The sequence below is a fragment of the Sturnus vulgaris genome, chromosome W (genome assembly GCF_052056855.1).
Source record: "Sturnus vulgaris isolate bStuVul1 chromosome W, bStuVul1.hap1, whole genome shotgun sequence".
Classification (NCBI taxonomy): Eukaryota; Metazoa; Chordata; class Aves; order Passeriformes; family Sturnidae; genus Sturnus; species Sturnus vulgaris.
The window spans coordinates 38,677,978-38,703,585 of NC_142282.1; the positions used below are offsets into that span (position 1 = coordinate 38,677,978).

At 45.5% G+C, this 25,608-nt stretch overlaps 1 long non-coding RNA gene across 3 annotated transcripts; it reads left to right on the top strand.

The window, feature by feature from the left end:
* Positions 1-6,239: 6,239 nt before the first annotated feature.
* Positions 6,240-25,433, top strand: LOC148220140 (uncharacterized). Of its 3 annotated transcripts, none has more exons than XR_015798890.1 (3): positions 6,240-6,277; positions 23,681-23,778; positions 24,296-25,433. It is a non-coding gene; the product is annotated as an uncharacterized LOC148220140 (long non-coding RNA). The 3 variants fall into 3 exon arrangements; XR_015798891.1 differs by lacking the exon at positions 6,240-6,277 and adding an exon at positions 19,588-23,317; XR_015798892.1 differs by lacking the exon at positions 6,240-6,277 and having other exon boundaries at positions 21,256-23,778; positions 24,296-24,830; positions 25,243-25,433.
* Positions 25,434-25,608: the final 175 nt, after the last annotated feature.

Here is a 25,608-nt window from a genome sequence, read left to right on the forward strand (position 1 = left end):
TAGAGATGGATTCTTCTCCTACATACTTTGATGGCATCAGAGTACACTGGGCGCCAGTGTCAACCAAAGCCTTATGTTTTTGTGGGTCAGATGTGCCAGGCCATCGGATCCACACAGTCCAATAGATCCGATTATCCCTCTTCTCTACCTGGCTAGAGGCAGGCCTCCTCTATTCCTGATCCTGGTACACGTTGCTCTCTCCCTGTAAATAGGTTCTTGAGGTTCCTTCAAGAGGATCAGTCATATCATCATTCTGATACTGTCTGGAGTTCTGTACACGAGAGACTGGAGCAGCATTGACTCTAGATGAGCTTCTTGGGGTAGGTGTCCCTCTTTTCAGCTCACGTACCCGGGCTGCTAAGGAGGAGGTGGGTTTTCCATTCCACTTCCTCATGTCTTCTCCATGCTCCTGAAGGAAAAACCAGAGGTTACCTCGTGGAGTGTGTCCTCTCTCCCTGCCTGAGGAACGCCGGCTCCTAATGGCAGAAACTCTTGTTGGTTCAGGAGAGATCTGGTAGTTGTTTTCCTTAAGTTCTTTTTTTAGTTTCTGATGGCCCTCTTCAATCAGGCTTCGGACTTGCTCCACCAGCCGTGTTTCCACGGATGAGACATGGGTACGAAATGGGGCTGTGACAGTGTCCTCATAAATTCTTAGTTTATTGGCCAAGACGCCTACCATGTCTTCACCCTCCCTCCACTGCAGCGTTGCCAGGTAACGGGAATACATCTCTGGTCCAAGTCATGCAAATCTCAACCACATCTGTGACGTGCACCGGACACAGTCTGGGCTCTTAGGAAATCTCTCATCTTCTGAGAAAATGATCTCCAGCACGGCCAATTCCCTCAGGCATCGGATACCTTGTTCTATTGTGCTCCATTTTACTTGGTGCACCTGAAGATCTTCTTTACAAAGGTATCTGTCCTTCACACTTGTCAGCAGTCGCCGCCAGAGGCTGAGAGTTTCTTGGGTTCTCCCAATCCCCTGGTCAATGACCACATCCTGGGACAGAGATCCCAGTTGCCTGGCCTCACATCCATCCAGAATGGTGTCATTGGCTGCAGCATCCCAGATGCGGAGCAGCCAGGTCAAGATGGACTCATTTGTCTGGCAGGTGAATTCCCACCGCAGGTCACGCAGCTCACCCAGGGATAGAGAGCGAGTGATGATTTCTGGCTCTGTCACTTCTGTTGGGTGCGAAGGTCCTGCCATGTCCTCGTCAGTCACTATGCGAACTGATTTGCTCTTTGATTTCTTCTTCTGAATGGGGGCAACTGCTACTGGTCTAGGCTGTTCTGGCTCAGTGATGGTTTGTGTGGAGATGCTGATGGAGCTTCTGGCTTTTTTCTCCTCTGTGGCAGTCTGCGTAGACGCGGACACTGTTGCTTTTTGTTTGGTTCTTCTCCTCTTTGTGACATTCTGTGCAGTCGTGGACGAAGTTGATTTGTTTCTTTTTTCCTCTTCCTCAAGAATACGCATCAATACGCCATGTAGTGTTTTGTTTCTAAGCATGTTGTAGGCTGTAAAGGCTGTGCAGAGGAGACAAAGCAGAACTAACAACAATATTATGCTGTCCTTAGCATCCGGCAGGAACTCAACATTTCCAAAAATTACTGTATCAGGCCGGAAAGATTGGAAAAAATCATCCTTTACCCCTCCCCCCAAGGGCTGGGTGTGATTGTTAAAACCCTGGATATAGCAACCTAGACTAGGACAAGCAAACAAAGTCGAGTATATATTCCGTATTATGTTCATTGCCTCAGAGGTTATCATGCAGTAGACATAATAGGCCAGTAAAGCAATTTTTATACCATATCCTGGTCTACACAGGAGCATTACAGCTGGCAGATAGTTCCCCATGTGTGGAAAAATAGAGAGCAAGATATAAAACCCATGTAAGCATGTTGAGAATCACGGTGAAAACAAAATTGTAATATTGACTTTTCTCAGTACCCTTCGTGCCCCATGTTGGGCGCCAATTAATGTGTTGGTTTGAAAGTAAAACCCGTGCGAGACTCCAAGTCAGTAATACAATTTAATAGGAGAAAAGAGAAAAAATAAAATACATGCAATAATATAAAAGAAACAACCACCAACACAGTCAGAAATACAACCTGACACCCTGTCAGTCAGGGTGTTGGTAGCAGTCCGTATAAATGGTGGCTGCAGTCCTCCTGGATGACAGATGTGGTTCTGTTGAAGCAGTGCTCCTGTAGAAGGTGCAGTTTTCCTCCGAAGATCCAGCGATGATGTGGAAAAGGTCCGACTTTCCTCTGGGATCCAGTAGAAAGGTCTGCCCTCGGGTCCCAAACCCCAGTTTTTTATCTAGGTAGGAAAGGCTTGGCTCCTGCCCCTGGTTGGGGCATCTCCCAATGGGATGATGTAATCTTATCAGTCACACAATAGGACTTAATGGCCCATTAACGGAATATATCTTCTGGAGGAAGGATGGGTTGTGAATAGATAACGATGATCATCCCCTGATCTTATCAGATGGCACATCAGCAGAGGATATCTCCCACAGAGATAAGGATCACCACCCCTCCCACATTTTAACAGATGGTGATAGAATACACATTTTTGCATTGTACCCCAGGACAGGACCAGATTCACTGTTGAGTTTCGATTAAAAAGTTTCTGTTTTGGTATGTGAATGGAAATTTGGCCTGTGTAGCTATCTAGAGCAAATTGAAGGTTTTCATTGGTTTGGAGCAGATTTTCCAAATCTCCCATGGTCAGGGGCAGGTAAATGCATGTGAACTCACACCCTGAAAGAGAGCGGAGGCAGGTTCTGGTCTTTTTTATCAAATGTACCATGATTTCCTGAAACGTGGTAATTGTCTTTGTGGGCTGATTGCTTGTGAAAACCCATTCAAGGATCGACAAGGGGTCTGTAAGTTGAGGGTCCCATTGAAAAATCAGTCCATAGAAGTGAGGGGCCTTTGCTAAAATGACAAACTGGAAAGTCAAATTTGGGTCAAATCTGTGTGCTTGACGTGAAGACAGGGCTTCCTGAACTTTGATGATGGATTGTCGGGCTTCCGGGGTGAGTGTGCCTGGGGAGTCCAGGTCTTCGTTGCCACAGAGGAAGTTTAACAGGGGGGCGAAGTCTTCTCTTGTGAGTCCAAGTAGGGGGTGGATCCAGTTGATGGATCCACATAGGCTTCTTAGGTCTCTTAAGGTCTTTGGGTTCTCTCGAATGGAGAGCTGCTGGGGTACAATGGTCCTTTCTCGGATTAAAAGTCCTAGGTATTTCCAGGGGCTGATGTATTGTACTTTGTCTTCACGGATTTCGAATCCTGCTTTTTCTATGGTCTGAATGGTTGTTTTGACAGCTTTTTCTAAGTAGGTCTTTTCTGCTGCACAAACTAGGATGTCGTCCATGTAGTGATGAATGATTGCTTCTGGGAATTGTTCTAGAACTGGAGAAAGGATGTGTGCCACCTGCCATTGGCATATCGTTGGGGAGTTTTTGAGTCCTTGGGGAAGGAAGAGCCAATGATATCTTTTGAGAGGAGCTTCTCTGTTGAAAGAGGGGACAGAGAAGGCAAACGGTGGTGCATCTTGGGGATGAAATGGGATGCTGAAAAAGCAATCTTTGATGTCAATGACAACAAGTGTCCAGTCTCGAGGCAGCATCGATGGGGAGGGCAGTCCAGTCTGGAGAGGGCCCATGTCTTCAATGATGTCGTTGATTTTGCGAAGGTCTTGGAGAAGCCTCCACCTGTCTGTTCCAGGCTTTTTCTGAACGAAAACTGGTGAATTCCAGGGGCTGTCAGATTCAACAATGTGGCCTTTTGCTAGCTGTTCTTCAACAAGGGCTTGCAATGCGCGCAGTTTGACCTTTGATAGGGGCCACTGTGCCTGCCATAGAGGTTCATCACTCTTCCAGGTCAGAGGAGGAGTCGGAGGGACAGTGCGCTCTTCAATGGCCCCCATGAAAAATCGAGACCTTGAATTCAGAGAGAAGCCCCCCATTGGGTCAAGGCATCTCTGCCCCATAGGGTAATTGGGGCTCTTACCACGACTGGTCAGATGGTTGCCAGTTTTCCTTCAGGCCCTTCAATGACGACGTTGCGTCTGCTTCTCATAGAAACGGCAACTCCCCTAATTCCAGACAGCATGCCTGCTACAGGTTGGAGTTTCCAGTGTGGTGGCCATTCCGAGCGGGCAATGATGGTGAAGTCAGCGCCCGTGTCTATCATTTCTGGTTTTTGTATTTTTTCCCCGTGGCAGAAAAGGCTGCACTAGATGATGGGTTTGTTTGGACCCATAATTTGTGTCCACATTATTGTAGGGTTGAGAGGGATCTGTTCCATGTGATTTTTTTGGAAGCAGGAAGGCTTGTGCTATAGGTGTTTTCCGTGGAAGAAAAAAGGGAATGTCCGTGCAACACAATTGGACAAAGATTTCTTTTCCAGGTGCTGCAGTTTGTATTTCAGTTAAAACAGAAATTTGTGGTGGATCATGGAAACTGTCACCGCGGATTAAAATGTCCCAAGGACCGTCTTGTTGTCCATACTTTCCTGTAGGGATACAATAAAATTTTTGATCTGTAATATTTAAAGACAAAACAGTCACCAGCTGACGCCTGGTTCCCTTCGAAATCTCGCCAAATGTTGGGTCTGCCTGATGTGGTTTGGTATTTTCGAGGACCATGGGGTTTGATGTTCCTCCCTTGTCATCATTGGGGCTGGGTGGAAGGCACCTTTTGATTTGTTGTCTGCGTCCAGAGCTGAAACTGGGCTGCGGTGGAAGTTTTTTGGCTGCTGTTGTTTTTGTTGCCTTTGGGGTTTGTGGTAGTTGTTGTGCGGGTTTTGGGTGGGTGGTTTGTTTGGGCAGTCTCAGATAAAATGTCCAAGTTCCCCACAGTAGAAACAACGAGCATTGTCTTTGGAGATCATCGCTGCAGAGGCTCCAGAGACTATCAGCAATGCCCTTGGCAACTGCTTTGGCCACTGTGTTTTCAGTGGACATGTGGCATGTGCAGCTTTCCACCATCTGCTCAATGGTGGTGTCAGTGTCTATAGGTAAAGCTCTTAAAATGGTTTTGCATTGTTCGTTTGCATTGCTTAAAGCAAGTTTTCTTAAAAGTTCCTTTTGCGCTTCTGTGCTCTCAATTTGTTTTTCAAGAGCATCCTTGAGTCTGTCTACAAATTTTATAAAAGTCTCGTCTATTCCCTGCTTGATATTGGAAAAATGCAAGCTAGGAATAGAGTCGTCAGGGGTAAGGAGAAATGAGTTTTTTGCTGCATTAGCAATGTCCTGCAGTGTTTCTTCAGGAATAGAGTTTGCTTGTTCTGAGGGTTTAGAAAATTGGTTTTCACCAGCGAGTTTTTCAGCACTGAAATTCTGTTGATAGGGATCTTTTGAATACTTATCAGATAGTATTTTTAATTGTTTTTTCCAATGCCTTTCCCATAACATAAATTCAGCCGGTGACAGAAGGCAAGTAGCTAGATTTTTGAGATCATGGGGAACCATGACATTGCATTGCATGGCTTGGTCACACGGTGTCACAGGCGCAGTTGTGCCAGGCGCGCACCTTTGCTGTGGTGGGGGGGCTGCACAAGAGGTGCAGTTGAAATCCGAGACGTGCTGGGGGATGGGTGCGTGTGGGGCTTGTGCGCTGGGGGAGTCGTTAGGAAGGCACAGGAGGGGCTTCGGGGGATGGGAGTGCAGTGGGACTGCGCTTTCAGGGGAAAGAGGGGCTTCGGGGAGAGCGGGGATGTTTATTGGGTGCACGGCTGGATTCATGGACGGAAGTGGGACAGGAGAAGGAGCAGAGGGACCTTCGTGGACCAAGGAAGCATGAAGGGACGGTGGTAAAACATTTCCGGGGACAGGAACAGGGGAGACTTCAGGGGCTGGGGGCTGGAGGAAACATTCTGGGGTAGCATTAGGGGACGAACCGTGGTGGGCAAATGCAGGGTTGTGTGGGGAGGTGTTGAGATTTGTGTGTGTAACTTGTGGAGTACCAGAGTTAAGGGAAACAAACTGTGAATGGCATGGGGATGGGATAGAGAGGGGTGAGGGGCGGCCGCCAAGGGAACGGTGTGTGAGGCCGGGAAAATCGAGGTTGGAGCGGCGTTTGGAGCTGTGTGAACTGAGAGGGGCTGGGCTACAGAGGTGGGCGGGTGAGTGACAGCTTGGGGGTGTGGAAAACTCGCTATGTGAAGGGCGGAGTTTGCAAACTGTTTAGTATAGGAAGTTTCTATAGTTACTTTATCAGTTGTTGGGGGGAGGAGAGGTGCTGTGTGTGTATGACCTTGTGAGTAGGTAGGAATGTCGATTTCCATGGAGACAGGACTTTTAGGGCTAGGGAGTGAGGGGGGGGGGCAGGAGTCTTGGTTGTGGCTGGGGGTACCGCTGTAAGGGAAGGGGGGGGTGAAACGGGGGACGCAGGACCCGAGTCATTGGAAACGGGATTTTGGAGGATCGGAGGGGGTGGGGGGGGATTTGGGTATTGTCGGAGGGGATAAGGGGGGAAGAAAGTGGGAAGAGGGTAGGGACAGTATTTTTTTTGAGTTTTCGTCTTGCTCTTATGATATGTTGAAAAAGAGGAATGAAAGAGGTCACAGAAAACTCAGCATTTGATTGGCATTCATAATTTTTCGTGCCAACAGTGTCCCAGAAAGAATCCAAAAGCATAGTTTGGTTATTAAAGTTTGAAAAGTGAGTGGAAAGCCATTTTATAAATCTTTTCAGGACACTTTTAGAACAAGAGTGCTTTGAGAAAGAGAAATTGTCAGAGGATAAAGTTTGTTTTATTATATTATAAAGATCTCTTTGCTATGGGAAAGGATAATTTTAGAAAAGAGATGTCCCATAGCGACCCCAAGCCTAACGAGCAGAAAAAGAGAAAACAAAAGAAAAAAAACCCAAACCCAAAACAAGACCCTAGGGGAAGGAAACCTGATTATACTCACAAAGCTTATCTTTGGCGGGTCGTTAAAGGCTGCTTGTCAGGTGCTGGCTCAACTTCAGCCCCGAGCGGGGAGGGGTCTCAGGGTTGTTGAAGTCAATTCGGAGGAGTTAAGTCTTTTAAAACAAACAGACTTAACTCGAATTTTTATGATACTCGAAGATGGATGAAATCAAATTTTTGATGCCGTTCACAAAGAGTGGGCAGAGTCCACCTTCGTCCGGGAGCCACTTGTCACTGGTGGGGTTTCGGCGTCCCTTTGGGATCCCTGAGACTGCTTTTGCAGCCCTCAGCGACGGAGCAAATTCCAGAGCCTTGCCCAGATAGAATTCTGGCTCGCGGTGGGCTCTCAGACCAGCGGGGAAAGGAAACCAGCATATGCAGAGAGGCACAAATCCATAGTTTATTCTATGAAGGCATCCTATCTAGCATATACCAATGGCTATTGTTTTACAGGGGTTTTTATAACTTTTGAAGGTTTTACAATTTGCACCAATTACCAAGGGAATTCTACTTTCTAACCAATCCCTGAGGGATTTTGCATTCAAAGCTGGCCTATGGATACTAAAAGAGAATGAACCGCTAATATTGAAGATAGATAAGAGGGTCTTCCAAGGGGGGAAGCTAAATTCCTTTTGTATTCGTCATTTCACAAGCCATTTCTTATCTCTAAGCTATGATTTTCCAAGGAGCTTGTTCTGAGGATGCAGAGAAACTTTCTTCTGTGTTTTCTGCTCCCTCCACTTGAAATATGTGGGGCCTTTGGGCCAGTCACAATAGGTTCTTTCTTCCATCCATTTCCAGTTAGGCTCACCTCAGCTTCCAGCAAAGTAAAATGCTGTGATCCCCCTGTCACGCCAGGGGTAGAAACAGATTCTGCCCCCACATATCTCGATGGGATTAATGTGCTCTGCCAACCAGTGTCGATCAAAGCCTCATATTTTCTTGGTTCTGATGTGCCAGGCCAACGAATCAACACAGTCCAAAAAACACGGTTTTTCTTAGCCTCTACCGGGCTAGAGGCACGGCCCCTCTAAGTCTGCTTATCCTTCTTTCCCTGTGCATATGTCTTAGAGGTTCCTTCAAGGGGATTGGACATGTCATCATCATCATCATACCTGGCAGTTTGGCTTCAGGCAACTGGACCTGTTTCCCTTTTGGTGGAACTTTCTCTCTGAGTTTTGCCTTCCTTCAATTCATGCACCCATTGGGCCAGAGCAGCAGTAGATTTTCCATCCCATATCCTCATGTTTTCTCCGCAATCACACAGGAAGAACCACAGCTCAGGTCGTGGGGTGTACCTTCTCTCCTTATCTGGGGAACGTCTGCATTGGGTACCAGAACCTCTGATCTGTACAGCTGAGATTTGGAGAAGATCCTCTTTAATCTCCTCCCTGAGTTTTTCATGATTCTCCTGTATCTTATCTTCTAATTTCTGCAAACGTGTTTCCACAGCTGCTATCCTGGCATGTGTTGGGCCATGCACGGCATCTGCATATGCTCGGAGCTTCTTCACCATATCAAACATGGTCTCCTCCCTTTCAACCTGCTTCATTATTGCTAAAGTAGAAGCGTATTCTTGTGGCCCAAGTCATACAAATCTTCGCCACATCATGGATGTTCATGGTACCAAGTCTGGATTCTTAGTTGTTAGGTCATCTGAGAAGACAATCTCTGCCACTGCCATTTCTCTCAAGCACTGAATCCCTTCTTCTATGGTCTTCCACTGGGTTTGCTGCATATAGAGGTCGTCTGCACACAGATATCTTTGTGCCACACTTCCCAGGACCCGTTCCCAGAGACTCTCAGGGTTAGCCCCCCTCATCTTTCCTTGGTCGATAACCGGATCATGTGACAGGGATTCCAAATGCCCCACTTCAGTACCATCCAGAATTGTAGCCTCGTCTGCAGCATCTCAAAGACAGACTAACCAACTAATTACAGATTCATCAGATCGTCTGGTGTAATCCTTTCTTAGGCCATGAAGGTCTTTCAGGGATAAGGACTCAATAGCCCTTTCAGGGGAAAGGACTTCTGATCCTGTGACAGTTGCTTTGATTTCTGATTTTGTATCAGGAGCTCGCTTTCAGGCTCCTTCCCCTGGATCATCATCGTCCACTGGCCGATTGGTTTTGCTGGTGTTCTTCCTTCCTGCAGCATCTGCCAGTGGCTTAGGCTGACTCTCTGGTTTAGCTGCCGGCTTAGGCTCACTGGTTTAGCTACAACCTGAATATCTGGGGTGTTGGCTGCAGCCTGAGTGACTGGAGTAGCTGCTGATTTATCTCCCTGCCCTCCTGCCTCTCTCTGCTGCCCTACAGTATCTAGAAGTGTGCAATAAGCATATGCCAGGGCCCAGCTTACTGCAATGATCTTTTTCTCCTTAGAGTCATAATGGCACTTCTCTTTCAGGTATTTCCCCACCTCAGCTGGGTTCTGAATTTGTTCACATGGAAAGTCCCAGATTATAGGGTCAGAAAATTCCTTCAGGATTTGGCCCATATCCTCTCATTCTCCACACCATTCATGATTTTCCACATCCGGGTCTACTCCTGGGCCAGGGATCTCATCAGCCCCTCTGGAAATCTCAGCCCTCATTCTAGAGAAGCTGAAGACTATATAGAGGAAGCTTACCAGATTAAATACCAGGAAAGTGGTCTCTTTAACATTCGAGGGAATTGAACATTCTCCAAATGTGATGTAACAGATTCAAATGAGAAGAAGGAAAGGCTGAAAAACCTCATCCCCTGCTCCTCCTCTAACAAACTGGGTCCATAACCGTGAACCATACATACCTTGAACAGACTCCGATACCTTTAAAAACTTTCTATAAATCATTAGCACCAAGCCCAGCACAATAGCTGATGTAATCCATGCCCCTCTATTGTAAAAACTAAGTGTTAGGGACAATACTGGAGGTAGTTCTGGATAAGAAAATAAACCCAGGGACCATAAAGGTATTACAACCTCAAAAAAGCCTAGGGACCAGAGACACATGAAGGCCTCCACCCTAATAGACATTATGAATTCAAGCAACATGACTACTGACGGCTTTGTCCCAATACAGAGTAATTACAATCAAAATGTAATCAGTACAAGTTTTTTCCACTTTCTCGAGCCATGTGTTGGGCACCAATGCAATGTATTTGTCCTGGTTTAGGGCAAATTTGGGAGAAAACCTCCAAAGGCGCCCCCCCCCCCCCGCCCCCCGGAAGCAAACCCAAGCCACCCCTCCCCCAGCTGGTTCGGGAAGAAATTTCCTCAGAGAGAAGTGGAAAAAATCTATTTATTCAACAGGCAAAGCACAAAAAAAAAATATGAACAATGCTGAACAACAAAACCTCTCACCACTCTGAAGAGATGACAAATTCAGAAAGTCTCTCTCCTGTGGGTGGTAGCTCAGCTCAGTCTGATATCAGTCCCTCTGGTGCTGGAAAATGCTGCTGCCCAGGCCAGGCCTCAGTGGGCCACAGGTGCAAGCTCCTGGTGATCCCCCTGGGTCCCCAGTCCAGAGCAGGTTTATATAATTCCAGGAAAAAAGGAAAAAAAAAAAAACTTTCTGGGGAACTTCTCTGCTTCAGTTAGTCAAAAACTAACTAAAAGCATAGATCTCTCCCGCCGTCCACAAGGTGACACAGTCCAGGAGATGAAGCAATGAAACTCCTATCTCTGTGTTTTGAAAACAACTGCCTCAGACATTCCACTGCTTCTCCTTTCCCCCCTTCACTCTCAAATCCAGCCTTAAAGGTACAAAACTTATTTCTGGGCTAAAGAGATGAATGGGGCTACAATTCAACATCACAAAGTCACCCCAGGACACCAGAGAAGGAGAACAGTGGTGACTAACATTGTCAATCCAGCCTCTTTCCTCAGTGGAAATACAGGGGAACCAGTGCATCAGGACTGTCTGGAAACCATAGAAGTGACATATTTCAGTCATCCGGACTTGAAAGATAGTCCTATGGAGAACACAGAAAACTGGTTCATGCATAGAAGCAGTTATGTCCTAAGTGGTAAAAGACATGCTAAATACACCATCACCACCAGTCAAGAAATAATAGAGTCAGGATCTTTGACCATCAATACCTCTGCACAAAAGGCCTAGATAATTGCTCTAACTCGTGCCTTGGAACTGGCCCAAGACAAAATTGTATATATCTATACAGACTCAAAATATGCCTTTGGAGTCGTACATGTGCATGGAGCAATCTGGAAAGAAAGAGGATTATTAAATTCACAGGGCAAAAACTTCCAGCATGCAAAAGAGGTCCTAAAACTGTTAGAGGCAGTCCAACTCCCTGAGAAAGGAGCAATCATGCACATCAAGACACACCAAAAAGTAAACTCAAAATTGAAAAAAGGAAATGAGCTGGCAGACAGAGAGGCAAAACAGACAGCCAAAGGAGAGGCAAAACCAGAAGGAGCTTTGATCCCTGACAGGCAAATCTCCCTAGAGAAGGTAATCCAGATAATACCAAAGAAGATCAAAAACTCATTACAGACTTAGAAGAGTCATATAATAAAGAAGGACGGGTTCTCACCCCGCAAGATAAACTGATAATTCCCTCCTATTTAATATGGTCTTTAGTTAGGGAAGAACATAAAAAAAGGCACTGGGGGGCAGAAGTCCTATACATACACCTAATTAGAGAAATTGCAGCTAGAAACTTATATACACCACTGTAAGACAAGTAACTCAGCAATGTGGTCTTTGCCTCCAGACTAATCCCAAAAATACCCCCAGACCAGAAATGGGCAAAATTGGGAAAGGCAAAAGGCCTGGGCACCAGTGGCAAATTGATTTTTCGGAACTCCCAAGAAAAGGGGGGTACAGATATTTACTAGTACTAACTGATACCTTTTCAGGTTAGTCAGTAGCTGTAGCAGTCCCTGAGACTTCACCCTAGTTCCCGACTTGCTCAGATGTTAGGAAGAAGCCTCTGGGATCCACTACATGGGTGTGAATAAAAGATAACAAAAGAGGCTCTTTCCCCCCCCTGGGGAGAATCTGAGGTTTATTTCTTGTGGGCTTCCAGGAGCGAAAAGAGGGCGAGGTCAGGGGACATATGTCTTTTCTAGGGTCTGTAAGGGGGCAGGAAGAAATTGGATCTTGGCCAAGTAAGCATGGCCAGAGGGGAGAGGGACCAGACCACAGGACACTACAGGAGTCACGGAACCTACCATTTTCAATATATCTACTGAGTTACATCTCCCTGTTTTTTGTTTAACAAAGTTGAAGGAAGGATATTAGGTTCATCTTGATTCAAATTATGATCTTGCCCACCACTTGCAGTTAGTGGGAGAGTTAGATTGTTTTAGGTTTTTCATCTCTATGTGATTGACTACTTAGGTAGAAGGAATGAGACCATTAATAGCCTTAAAAATCAAGTGACATAGGATCCCGAATCCCATTATTACAAGGAAAAGAATAATAAAAATTAACAAAATTGTTTTAACTATAGAAGTCCACCACCTGGTGAGTCCCCAGCCTTTGAACAGTTCATTGAACCAATCTTCCAATTCTTGCTTCACTTGTCCGATCAAGCTGTTCATGTTTCAGAGGGCAGCGTGCATGTTAGGAGCTGCCTGGTAATTTCCTTGTCTTCCAGGAGGGAGCTGATTGAGGTGGATGTTAAGTTTGCCTGTTTGACTACCCAACACTCTAGGTGGCCCAATTCACCCAGAGCTTTGGCTGCTGCAACCCACGGAAGAAACAGGGACACAGCAATTCTTTTTGACTTGGCCCAATGGAAAATTTCAGAATCACAGTTTGGGTCCAAATTGTCTGCACTTCTCTTTTGGATTTTATTACCCGATCTGTTTTTGTGAGTCCAATTGCTAATTAAGGTTTCGTTGGGTACCAACAGGGACAACTGCCCGAAGGTGCATGGCCCTCCTAAGAGCTGAGAAGGGATCCCTGCCCATGCCCAATCTCCACAAATCAAGAACAATCCCCTAGGGAGGCTTTTGGGGCTTGAATGAGTTGAGGTGTCAGCTGCAATATGGTTTAGAATATTAGACCACCTCTTGGAAGTGAATTCCTCAAGATATTGCATTATATTGTGGAACTCTTTTAAGCTAGAAGGTTTTGGGAGGATCATAAAACGAATGCAATATTGTGCTGGGTAGGAACCCAACAGCTCTAACTCTTGGGGTTCCTGGGCTGCTTTGGGCAAACTTGGCAGCAACTCCTCTATGGGGTTCTTACTCATTACAGCTTGCTGCCTACGATTTTTGTATAATGAAATGGTGTGTGACTCGGGAAGTTCATTGGGCATTTGTGTTTCAAAGCTGGCTGAATATTCTCCAGTCTTCAATGGGATTCCCACCAGGCAGGTAGACATAGGGTTTTTTGTTGCTGCAGTGGACAGACATCCGTTTTCCTGTTGGAGTGTCTGTGCCAGGGTCACCCAGATGTTTTGATGTGGATGAGGGACGATCCATGCAGCTGCCAGACTGTTCAGTGTTAACAAGAAGACAACTTGAATGGGGTTCATTACGGGGTTGAGTGGAGGGAGGGTTTTCTCTATAAGGAAAGACAAGCATTATAAAACCTGTTAAAGGTCTCTGCCAGAATGTCGTCCTCTATGAAGATTTCCTTTCCTTTTTTCAGTGGCATCTTCTTTTCAAAGCCACAGCCACTTGCTCCTTGTCCCCTTGAGTTGGAGCAGGATGTTTGGGGACATATGGTTCCACCCACTTTTGGAGAATCCATCGAGGGCATGAGGGCCTGGATACGCACACATAGTCACGTCCCCAGGTAACGAACTCATAGGGACCTTTGGTTTCCCAGGTTTCTGGGTCCCTAATCAAGACTGGAGGATGTTGGGATAACTTGAACTGTTTCCCACTGTTAAAGTGATGTTCCACAGGTGGACTCGTTTTCAAATGAACAATTTGAAATTGATAGTAAACATGGCTTTGCAGAGCTTCTGCTATAGAGACATCCATGCAGTTGAAATGCTCTGTTTAGCCAGGACCTGCTTGAGTGTCTGATTGGCACGCTCAACCACATCTTGGCCTGTGGGGGAGTAGGAGGTGCCAGTTTTATGTTCCACTCCCCACTGCTGGATGAATTCCAGGAACTCCTTGGACTTATACGCTGGGCCCTTATCAGTTTTGATTTCCCTAGGGATCCCCAACAATGAAAAGGCTTGCACTAGGTGTTGTTTGGCATGCACGGCCCTTTCTCCCGCATGGGCAGAGGCATAGACTGCTCCTGAATATGTGTCAATGCTTACATGAACATATTTGAGGTAACCAAAACTGGGAATGTGTGTGATGTCAGTCTGCCACACTTCGCAGCTGCCAAGACCTTCGATGGTTAACCCCCATGCCCATTGAATGGCATGGTCTGGAGCTGACAGCTGGGACAGGTGGCCACAATGGCTCGAGCCTGACTCCATGGTAGCTGGAACTGACGCATCAGACCTGGCGCATTCTGATGATATTGTTGGTGGCTCAGCTTTGCCTGTTGAAAGATGTCAGGAAGACTTGCTTGTTCTGCTGGAGTTGCTTGTTCAGCTGGATTTACAAGGGAGTCTGCCTGATGATTCCCTTCTGCGATTTCACCTGGCAAATTGGTATGTGACCTCACATGCATCACATAGAACGGATGCTCTCTATGGGAAATCAAATAAATTAGTTTTGAAACCAACCTGAAAAGCTGCTCATTTTCGATGTCTCTGAGCACTGCCTGCTCCGCCCTGGACACTACCCCCGCTACATAGGCTGAGTCTGTTACCAAGTTGATTGGCTCCGAGAACTTCTCAAAGGCTCTCACGACTGCTGCCAGTTCGGCTACCTGGGGTGATCCCTCCACAAACTCAACATCAGCTTCCCACTGCTGAGTCTGGGGATTTCTCCAAGTCATCACTGACTTGTGGGAAGCCCCAGATGCATCCGTGAACACTGTGAGAGCTTTGAGTGGTCTCCTACTCCTCTTCTCACGAGGAATGAGGTGGAATTCCTCATTAAACAGCTTGTGAGATGGGGCATGGACTGATATTTGTCCACTATAGCTGTCCAGAGATAATTGGAGACTGGCGTTGCTCTGGAGCAAATGTTCAAACATCTCCTTAGTCAATCTCTCAGGAGAGTTCCTCCCCTCCTCAGACAGTTTAACTGGGAGGTGAATACATGTGAAGTCACAACCAGCCAGTTCATACAGTCTCATCCTTGTTTTCCGAATCAGCTGAGCTATCAGCTCTTGTGGCTTAGTGATGGTTTTGAATCTTTGCTGGGAGAGGAAGACCCACTCTATGATTAAGAGTGACTCTCTCTGCCCCTCAATCCATTGGAATATCAACCCGTGTAAGTGTGGCAGTTTTCCTAGGACAATGAATTTGAAAGGCAGCTCGGGCTGGTAAGAATGAGCTTGCCTCTCTCCTAAAGCCTTCTGTAACTTTTCAATTGCAGTCTTTGCCTCTGGGGTCAGTTCCCTGGGAGAAAGCAGCTCCCTCTCCCCGTTCAATAAATTGAAGAGGGGTTCTAGGTCCTCATTAGTGAGGCCTAGCCAGGGCCTGAACCAATTCAAAGACCCACCTAAGGAATGGAGATCTGCCAAGGTTTTTGGATTACAATTAATTTCCAATTTCTGTGGAACAATGGTCCGTGCAGTAATTTCCAAGCCCAGGTACTTCCAAGTTGGCATCCTTTGGACTTTGCCCTCCTGCAATTGAAATCCAGCAGAGGTTAAAACTTTAACCACTAGGTCAAGTGTGTCTTGGAGTAGAGAGTTATCGGAAGCACACACAAGCACATCATCCATGTAGTGCAAGATGATGGCTTCCCTTCTCTGAGCATACACAGGGGACAGCAATGAGGCCACGTACCACTGGCAGATGGAGTGAGTACATTTCATTCCCTGCAGCAAAACTTTCCAGTGGTAGCGCTTCATTGGGGCTTCTCAATTGATGGTAGGAACTGAGAAGGCAAACTGTGGGGCATCCTCTGGGTGTAGGGGAATGTGGAAGAAACAGCCCTTGATGTCTAGAACAGCCAATTGCCAATCTCTGGGAAGCATCGTTGGAGAAGGCATCCCAGGTTGGAGTGACCCCATGTCCTCAATCACTTTGTTTATTTCCCGGAGGTCGTGGAGCAGCCTCCACTTGTCCTTCCCCGGCTTCTTTAATTACAAAGACCGGGAAATTCCAAGGGCTGGTTGTCTCTTCTATGTGGCCTTTTGCCAATTGCTCCTCCATGAGCTCTTCAAGCGCCTTGAGCTTCTCCTTACTCATCGACCACTGTGCTACCCACTTTGGGGTGTCATCTAGCCATGTTAATTTATGGGTAGGGTGCTCTACAGTGGCTGCCTCTAAAAATCCTGGGGAGTCTTAGGAATAATCAATTTCACTCCCCACTGGGACATGGTGTCTCTCCCCCATAGAGGGCATTTATAGTTTGTAACAAATGGACAGACGATAGCCAATTTTCCATCCGGCCCTTCAATTTGCACGATGCCTTTTGATATTTTTGCCAATTTTACCCCTCCTACAACTTGGATTTTGCCTGCCACAGGTTGTAATGCCCAATGTGACGGCCAATTCCTCTCAGGTATGATAGTCACATCTGTCCCTGTGTCCAGTACCCCTTCCACATGGAGGTGGTCTGACCCCCGGGTTAGGTGGCATGCCAAAGAAGGTTTTTCCTCACCCACCACTGCTGCCCAGTAGACTTCAGGTGATTTTCCGTCTACTGGGATCTCCGCTGGGATGGGAATGGCCTGGGTGAGGATTTGCCCCTCAGCCAGGTAATATGGTGGTAGAGGACAGCGTGCCAGGAGAATGAGGCAGGTTATGCTTCCCTTGATGGTCATTGGAGCCACCTCAGTCTCCAGGGGTGTGTGTGTGTGTGGGTGTGTGTGTGTGTGTGTGTGTGTGTGCTGTGTCCCCAATAACAAAATACTCACTGTCCAGATTCATGTGGTTTAACGTCACGTCCTGTGAGCTGTTAGGTAGGTCCACTGTAATGACTGTCCAATCAGTTGACCTGAAATGAAAACCTTTGGTAGTCATGAGCCTAAAACGGCCTAGTGGCTGCCAAACCTTGTTAATTGAACATTTGACATTTTGATTGCCCTGCATCCCCACACCCTGTATTCCATCCTCCCCCCTTTTTTTTAAGAGAGAGACTTTTGTCAGTGTGGAGCCCACAGTATTTATATGTTTGCTCGTGATTGTGTTAATGGCGGGTACGCACTGTAGATCTAGTTTTTTTGTTTGTTGGTCTTCTGTTTCTGGTTGTGTGGACAGTCTCTGGCGAAGTGTCCTGGCTTCTTGCACTGGAAGCAGATGATTTGCTGCAGCTGCTCTGGTGACATTGGTTGCTTCTTTGCTCCTGGTGTCACAGCTGCCCTGGTCTTTGGGTGTGCCAGTCCTGGATTTCTCTCTTGTCCACTGAGCAGTTCTGCTTTCCTGGGCCAGGCTTCCATCATCTATGCTAAGCTAGGCACTGGTTCGAGGGGAAGGTTAAGGATAACCCTGCGGCAGTTTTCATTAGCATTCCTCTGAGCCATCTCCTTAATCAATTTGGCTTGTACCACCGGATCACACACCTGTCTTTCCACTTGCAAGCGAAGGCGATCTACAAATGGTAAGAAATTCTCAGAAGCAAACTGTTTAATGTTAACATAACTACCCTTGGCGTTCACTGTTGGTAATTAGTTAAAAGCCATTTCTGCAACATTGCATATTTTATCCAGGACAGACTTGGATAATACTCTGGTTTGTTTCTAGGGGCAATGCCAATCCCGTTCCCCACATAGGTGTTCATATGTAATTTCATTCTCATCAGCATCTTTTGCATCATCAGAGTTTTGTAAAAGCTCTTGTAAAAGCACTTTCCAAGATCTTTTCCACAGACTTTCCCATAGATCATATTCTGAGGGAGTTAACAGACATCGGAAAAGATCCTTGATATCATTTGTAACTAGTTCGTTTGAGCTAAAGGTGGCTCTCATCATGCCTTTAAAGATTTCACTACTTCTGCCAAATTCTCTTTGTACTTTACAAATTTCCTTTTCATCTTGATAGGACAAAGGCTGATAACTTCTCTTGCCATTTCTCCTACCGAGATAAACCACGGGAACAGCTGATGGTATATATTCTTCTCCCAGGTTTTGACTTCCAGGGCTGTGCACCCCCCCCCCCCCCCCCCCCGCCACCGGGCCCGGGAGGCTGCCCACCCTCCCCCATCACGGGGACACCATCTGTCTCACAGGGTCTGTGAGCTGATCCCTCCCCAACCCCAACCCCCATCCCCACCAGCACTGAACCCAGCAGGGGTTCCACTACCCCCCCCCCCCCCCCGCAGTAGCTTGGAGGGCAGGCATGTGAAACCAGAACAGGGGAGGGGTAACCGTGGGAACCAGGGTTTCAACACGTGGGGGCGGGGTTGCAGGGTGATGTCATGCAGGGCAGGCTCTTGGAGGAGGGAGGGGGCAAGGCAGCTGAGGGCAGGAATGGATTATGGGAGGGGAATGGGTTAGGGGCAGGGATCAGAGGGCAAAAGGGATTGTGGGATGACAGAGGAAACACTTGGCTGCCACCATATGGGACCCCCACCACTCGCTCTACAGTGCCCCGGGGAGAAGCCACATGGCCAGCGCCATCTTGGATCTTTCCCCCGGCCCCTTCAGGCTTAGCCACGTGGCCGTTGCCCTGAAGGGAAGTCACCTCTATAACTTTCCAAACACTGCTCCAAAGGGAAAACATTTGGGAGGGAAGGGTACAAGGAAGAATGGCTGACAATTTTTGAAAAATCATCAGAACTTGGTTACGGTGGAGGACTCAGGGGCCCAGAGCAGCTACGGCTGTGCCGGGTGCCCTGTGGTTCCCGGGGTGACCCGTGGGTCCCCTCCATTTCTAGGTTATAGGGTTTTGGAGAAAGGGAAGGTGAATCCGGGCTGCTTTGCTGTTGCTGTCTGTTGTTTTCTGTCTGAAGTAAAAGCTTCCAAATTTGTAAGAATATCGGGAGGAATAGAGAGGCTGTTTCATCTCCATTTTCCACTTTTTAAGTTAATAAATCTCCTATTTCATCCCAAAATGAACGCGAATTTAAATCTTGCAATTCAAGGTCCGATTTTTCAAGAGACAACCAGATTGTAAAATGTGCTAGTCTTTTCTTAGATATTAAAACATCTCCTGAACTTAATATTTCCCTTAGCTGGGAACTTAAACTCTTTTGTAGGGCAGATTCTTGTGAGACCATGATGTTTAGTAACAATCTGCCACTATATCTACCCCAACCACAGTTAAAAACCACAGAAAAACGCATCAGTTGTTAAAATCTGCCTCGTATAGCACAGTTTCCCGGCTCTTCCACTGTGCCAGCTGGGGTTCTGATGTTAATTCCGCTGCTCTTGTCAGCAAAAACCCACGCACTGCTGGAGCCGCTTTTGGGATCGATCCCTCCAAGAGAAGCCGCAAAAAGCAGCAAAACACCGCTGAAACAAGCCCCCCGTGCCTGTGCACCGCCGCCCAGTGCACACCACACAGGCCAAATGCCACCGGTGAGACACCCCCACCCACCCCCCCCCCCGCGGAGCTCCGGGGAACCCACCCTGCCGCGACCGAGGGCTTACACTCACCCTTTATCTTGGAGGCATAGGCTTCTGTGTAACTGTAGTGGGTCTCCGTCCAGGACTGACCTTCCTGGGCTACTGACAGGCTCCTGATTCGTCCTTAAAGTCTCAGAACTTCACAAAGCGCAGCTCAAAGAAATTTAAGGTAGTTGAACAGCTCAAAGGCTTATTGAATCCTGAAAACGGGAGTCACAGCTGGTCGTGGGGTTCTCTAATCTCTGTAGAGACCCTTTCACCTTGAGCACCAACTCTAGTGGTCCCTGAGACTTCATCCTCGTTACCGACTTGCTCAGATGTTAGGAAGAAGCCTCTGGGATCCACTACATGGGCGTGAATAAAAGATAACAAAAGAGGCTCTTTCCCCCCCTGGGGAGAATCTGAGGTTTATTTCTTGTGGGCTTCCAGGAGCGAAAAGAGGGCGAGGTCAGGGGGCATAGGTCTTTTCTAGGGTCTGTAAGGGGGCAGGAAGAAATTGGATCTCGGCCAAGTAAGCATGGCCAGAGGGGAGAGGGACCAGACCACAGGACACTACAGGGGTCACGGAACCTCCCATTTTCAATACATCTACTGAGTTACAAGAAGCATTCCCTACCAGAACAGCCAAAGCTCAAGAGGTAACCAGAATACTAATACAAGAGATAATACCACGCTTTGGGGTTCCAGCAACTGTCTTCTAACAGAAGAACACATTTTATCTCAAAAGTAGTTCAGCAAATCAATAGCCATTTGAGTATTGATTAGAAACTTCATACTCCATATCACTCTCAGTCAAGTGGCCAAGTAAAAAAGATGAACCACTTGATCATACAGCAGATTGTGAAATTAGGTCAGGAAACTTACTTGGCCTGGCCTCAGTCTTTTCCTCTAGCACTCTTGCGCATACGAACTAGGCCAAGGGTAAAAGAACGGCTGAGCCCTTTTGAAAGCTTATATGGGAGACCCTATAGAATACAAAAACGGATACCCACACAAGCTGAGGATAAAATCATGACCTCCTACCTAGTGGCATTAGGCAAACAACTCAGCAAAATTGAAAAATATGTGGTTAAGACTTGAAGTAGGGGTTTAGATAAGCCTGCACATAACATACAACCTAGAGATTATATATATGTAAAGTTTCTTGCAGAGAAAACTCTAGACCCACAGTAAGAAGGACCATTTCAAGTACTCCTTACTTATTTCACTGCAATCAAAATTAAAGAACAGAATGCCTGTATCCATCACTCCAAAGTAAAGAAGTCTTGTAAGACTCCATGTGTCAGGTAGTGGTTGTTTTCTTTAAAAGAGCCGAGCAGCTAATACTTGCTATAAAGTTGTTTATTTTAAAGGCACATCCTTCTCAAAAGGCAAAAAGTCACAAGCGTTCAAGTCCATGCTAAAAGTTTTTTGGCTTAGAGTCCTAAATAGAAGTAAAGTCCCAATCAGAGGTAGAAGCTGCTCCCGTTGAGGTCCTGGGAGGGCCAATGATGCTGCAGCAGCTCCTATCTTCTTTGGGCGATGATGATGGTGGTGAGGACAGAAGAAAAGCGAGAGGGCAGGAACAAAAGCAAGACCGAATCTCTCCCCAATGCATAGATTCTTATATACAAATTACCCAACAAGCTAAAAACATGGACTCAAACCATTTCTTCTTAACCTATTAGAATTCTAGTTTCTTAGCACACCAGGTTATGTATAAACTATGCATATGGTCTATCTTGTTCTATATAAAAAATGTAAGCAATATTCTTACTATAGTTTTATTATGTCTAAAACTATGTTCCTGGAGCCTCTACGGAAACACTAGTATCTAGGACAATGTTTTTCAACCTTCGCTAGAACTCACACTTCTACACTGGTATCTAAGACCTTTACTCTCTAAAAGCACTTAAAACTTATTCTTACTTATTCTTACTTGCTTGCTTATTCTAAAACTTAAACTTACACCTCTACTTTATGTGTGAGTGGCTTAATATACTTCAATCCATCCAAAGGTTTTAATTCAATCCCTGCACTCTGATTTGTCTCTGAAGAATTCAGAGAGACTCTTGATTTACAGACTCCAACATTCATGGAGGGTAAAACAGGTGCAACCTGGAAAGTTACACTTTTCATGCTTTTAGCCCTAGGATATGGGTGGGATGATAACTTGTTCATACAGCTTACCCATAACCTAACAAATACTCTAAACCTGTCTAACTATTAAGTGTGCCAAGAAGTAATATGCAATTTCCTTTCTTTAAAATACCAGTGTCTTATAATAATTTGAGCTGGCTATACAATAATTCCACCTTACCTACAAGAGAAGATATGACCTAGAAAGTAGGAGAGTATTGTGCCAATGGTCAACAAAAGACTAAGCTCCCTACTAGAGAAATTATGTGTTACAGTTTTGAACCCCCTTTGCCAGAGAAAAAAGTAACAAATTTAAATTATTCTTATGGACCTAAAGACGCCTCCCCTTTAAAATTTGATTTACAAGTTTTAGGAAAACCAGTCTTTATAAAACGAATAAATAAAACGGCTCCAAAAGTTAGAAACTTTAATTTTAACCTAAGCACTATTAATAGAACTAAATGTACTAAACAAAGCCATAATTCTTCAACATGTCCCCTCACAGTTTGAATAGGACTACAGCATGATTACATATATGGTTGTATACCTGATAGTTTATGGTAGTTATGTAGAGACGGTTGAGCCAGAAAGTCCTTACCCTATTACGGGGATGGAACTTGTACTTTAAGATATGTGATTCCCCAAGATTCCATATTCAACCACTCTCATCCACCTCTAGGAATAATTAAAACCCACTAGAGAAAAACACACAGTGTCCCATCTAATCCTCTTGTAGAAAATCCTTCAGGCTTTCACAGTTTTGTATGCTATTTCCCCAACTTAGTGTTAGTGAATTAGAAAAAGCTATAATAAACATCTCAGCCATAATAGAGAAGCTTGAAAACTTGACAATAGATGCCCTTCAAGGGCTCCAAACAGAAATATCATCCCTAAGCAAAGTAATAATACAAAACCACATGCCCTTAAATCTTTTGACTACAAAAGAAGGGGGAGCATATATAATACTAAATCACACTTGTTCTTCTTATATAAACAAAAAAACCCGAGTTAAAACAGACACATCAGATTTAGGAAAAGACTAAAATTTTGCATATAGTAACCCAAGATTACACCTCATAGGGATCTGCTAAGATATGACAAAAACTTAGATCTTAGCTCCCTAACCTTAATTAGTTAAGACAGTTGTTTGTGACAATAGTTGGCATATTAGTCTTAGCACTAATAATTCTTATCTTAGCTAAGTGTTCTCTGTAGTGCCTCCAGAGTACCAAAAATTCATATAGCAATTGAAAAAAAATCAATTTCACCAGAAGATAAAATCAAATAAGTACTTAAAAAAGATATTAGATAAAGAATCTGTGTGGTAAATAGTAAGACTGTTAACCCTTAGATCATATAGGGTAGCAAAAGAATTTATTAACTTTTTAGAAAAAGCGGGGATTAATAAAGGGAGTCTGATAAGAGCAGGACTGACCCCTGATAAAAGTAAGGATTAACAGACTGAAGTATCTCAAACCAGCTGTAACTGGCTTTGTGGTCTGGAGAAATGCCAAGGATCCATGGATCATGTGTGAGGAACACAGATGAAAAGTTCAGCGCAAAGAAGAGGACCTTACTTCATCTGAAGCCCCCTGGCCCATGACCACCAGCGTAGCTGTCAGAGCCTGGGGTTTGGCTCCGAGCTGCCACAACAAGCCCAGATCAGATGTCCCATAAAGAACAGCTTTTCCTGGTGTCTCAGGCAGATTTCAGCCACAAGGTACGAGGATGCAAGCAATGCCTGGAGCCCAGGCTTTCAGCTCTTATTGTGATTTCTGTTCAGCTTGCAAAGTACCTTCTTAGCCAGCAAAGAAAGAGACCGGGAAGAGCTGCAGAGGAAGTTCCACAGAATCTTTATTTCTTCTATGAAGGGATCCAGGGTGGCAAATCCAATGGGGCAGGGTATTAACAGGGTTTTTATAGGTTTATGGTGGATTGGAATGGGAACCAATAAGTACAAGGTTTGGGAAGATCATCCAATAGTTTTACAGGGAGATAAGGCAGGGGTCTACAAGCAGGGAAGTATCTTTTGTATTAGTCATCCTAAGTAAGCAACTTCTAATCTAAGGAATTATTCTCCAAGGGGCCTTCTCTCGAGGGTCTGTTTTTTCCCCAGCGAGGGTCTCTGCTCCCTCCACACACCAGAAGCCACCGCACAGATGTACCCAAGAAGATCCAAAGGTGGGGACTATGGAAATTATTTCCCAGAACTCATAATAAAACCTGCTTTTTCAGGGAAAAGTCATGAATATATATAGGCTGTGTCACAATTATCTTGAATATGTAACATCTTTATGTTTAAAGACAAGGTAAATCAACACAGTAGTTGCGCAAGTTTACGGTAGAGAGATCCCCCGTGCGTGCAGTGCTAAATAAAACATACCTACTTTACAACCTCGCTAGTTGTGGAGTCTTTACCCCACATATCTGAGCTGATGTCATATGGTATGGAATATCCCTTTTATCAATTTGGGTCAGTTGGCCTAGTTGTATCCCCTCCTAGGATCTTGCCCACTCCCAGCCCCTAATGGGGGGAATGTTGAAAGACAGAAATTTGAGATTTTGACTACCTTATACTACTTTTCTGGCAGCATCCTAGTATTAAGAACACTGCAATTTGTTTCTCTAGGGTGTTTTAGCATGTTATTGATCCAATAAGGGATGCATTAAATAAAACTTCTTTGTTTTTCTTACTCAGGCATTGACAGAACAGTTGACTGATGAAGAACTGCACAAGGAAGACTTTATCCTGCACTGTTTAATATTAGGGAAGTGTCTATTTATAATGCTGTCAAGGTGAATATGAACCATAAAAGTGGATTGTACTAAAAGTAGTTTACATGCACATTAACCTGCTGAATTGTACAATATGACCCTTGAACACTAGTTCCTTGGGCACAAAATACCCAGCTCTTTCTGCCTTTAATAAGAGACAATCATAAAAATTTGGAGTTTGTTGGGTGCTTCAGTTTGACAGTGATGATGGGCCGAAATTATGTTTTCAGATCCCTGATAAGGCATTCAGGAATTATAAAAATACTTTGGTGTTTGTCATTATCCAGTTTGTCAGTCCTAAATATATTGCAGTGGAAGCATAGGTATTATGTGACTCTAGTAAAAGGCACAAACTTCGTGGTGATTTATCATTTCAGGTTATGGAATTTTTGTACGCAAAAAACATGGCTTTCCATTACCCTGAACCTGCAGACAAGAACCGTTATATATGATCAAAGGTTTGGAACTACAAATACGAATCCTTCATGCCAGATGTGCATGACTGGCCTGAATCTAAGATTCACTGATGCATAATGTCCTAAGGTGACATTATGGTGTTTGTATCTCCAATCCTGTGTTCTGTTTATGCTTAGTATTATGTCCTGTGCTTTCAGGACTGACTCTGAAAGTGAAGGTTTGTTTTGTCTTGTTATCAGCCAGCTCACCTCCCCCATGGTCTATGTTTAGGAGAGGCTGGCTGGTTTGGCTTGCTTGCTTGCTTGCTACCTCGCTTCTGCCTCTTTTTCTTTGCTTTGCTTTGCCCTTGCTTTTGCTTATTAGTTAGTTCAGCTAGGCAGTCCAATTTTTTCCCTGAACTGTTTTTTCCCCCCTCTCCCTCTCCTGGATACCATCTGAACCTGTTCCTGACAGGGACCTGGGAAACACCAGAAGTCTGCATTCTGTGACCTGCAGCAGTCATTCCCCAGCGCCAGAGACTGATAACTGGGCGACCACTCGCCGGAGAGACTTTCTGAGTTTGTCATCCCTTCAGAACGGTGAAAGAGTTTTTTTGACAGCTGGTGTTGTTTTTTGTGCTGGGGAGTGGTTTCGCTTGTTAAATAAATAGGTTTTTTTCCACTCCTTTCTGAGGAAATTCTTCCCGAACCTGGGGGGGGGGGGGGGGGGGAGGAGTCGTGGGGGGTTGATTTCTGGGGGCTCCTTCCGGAGGTTTTCCCCTAAAATTTGCCCTAAACCAGAATTCTAATGAATTACTCCTCAGGCAGTATCTTCTACCCT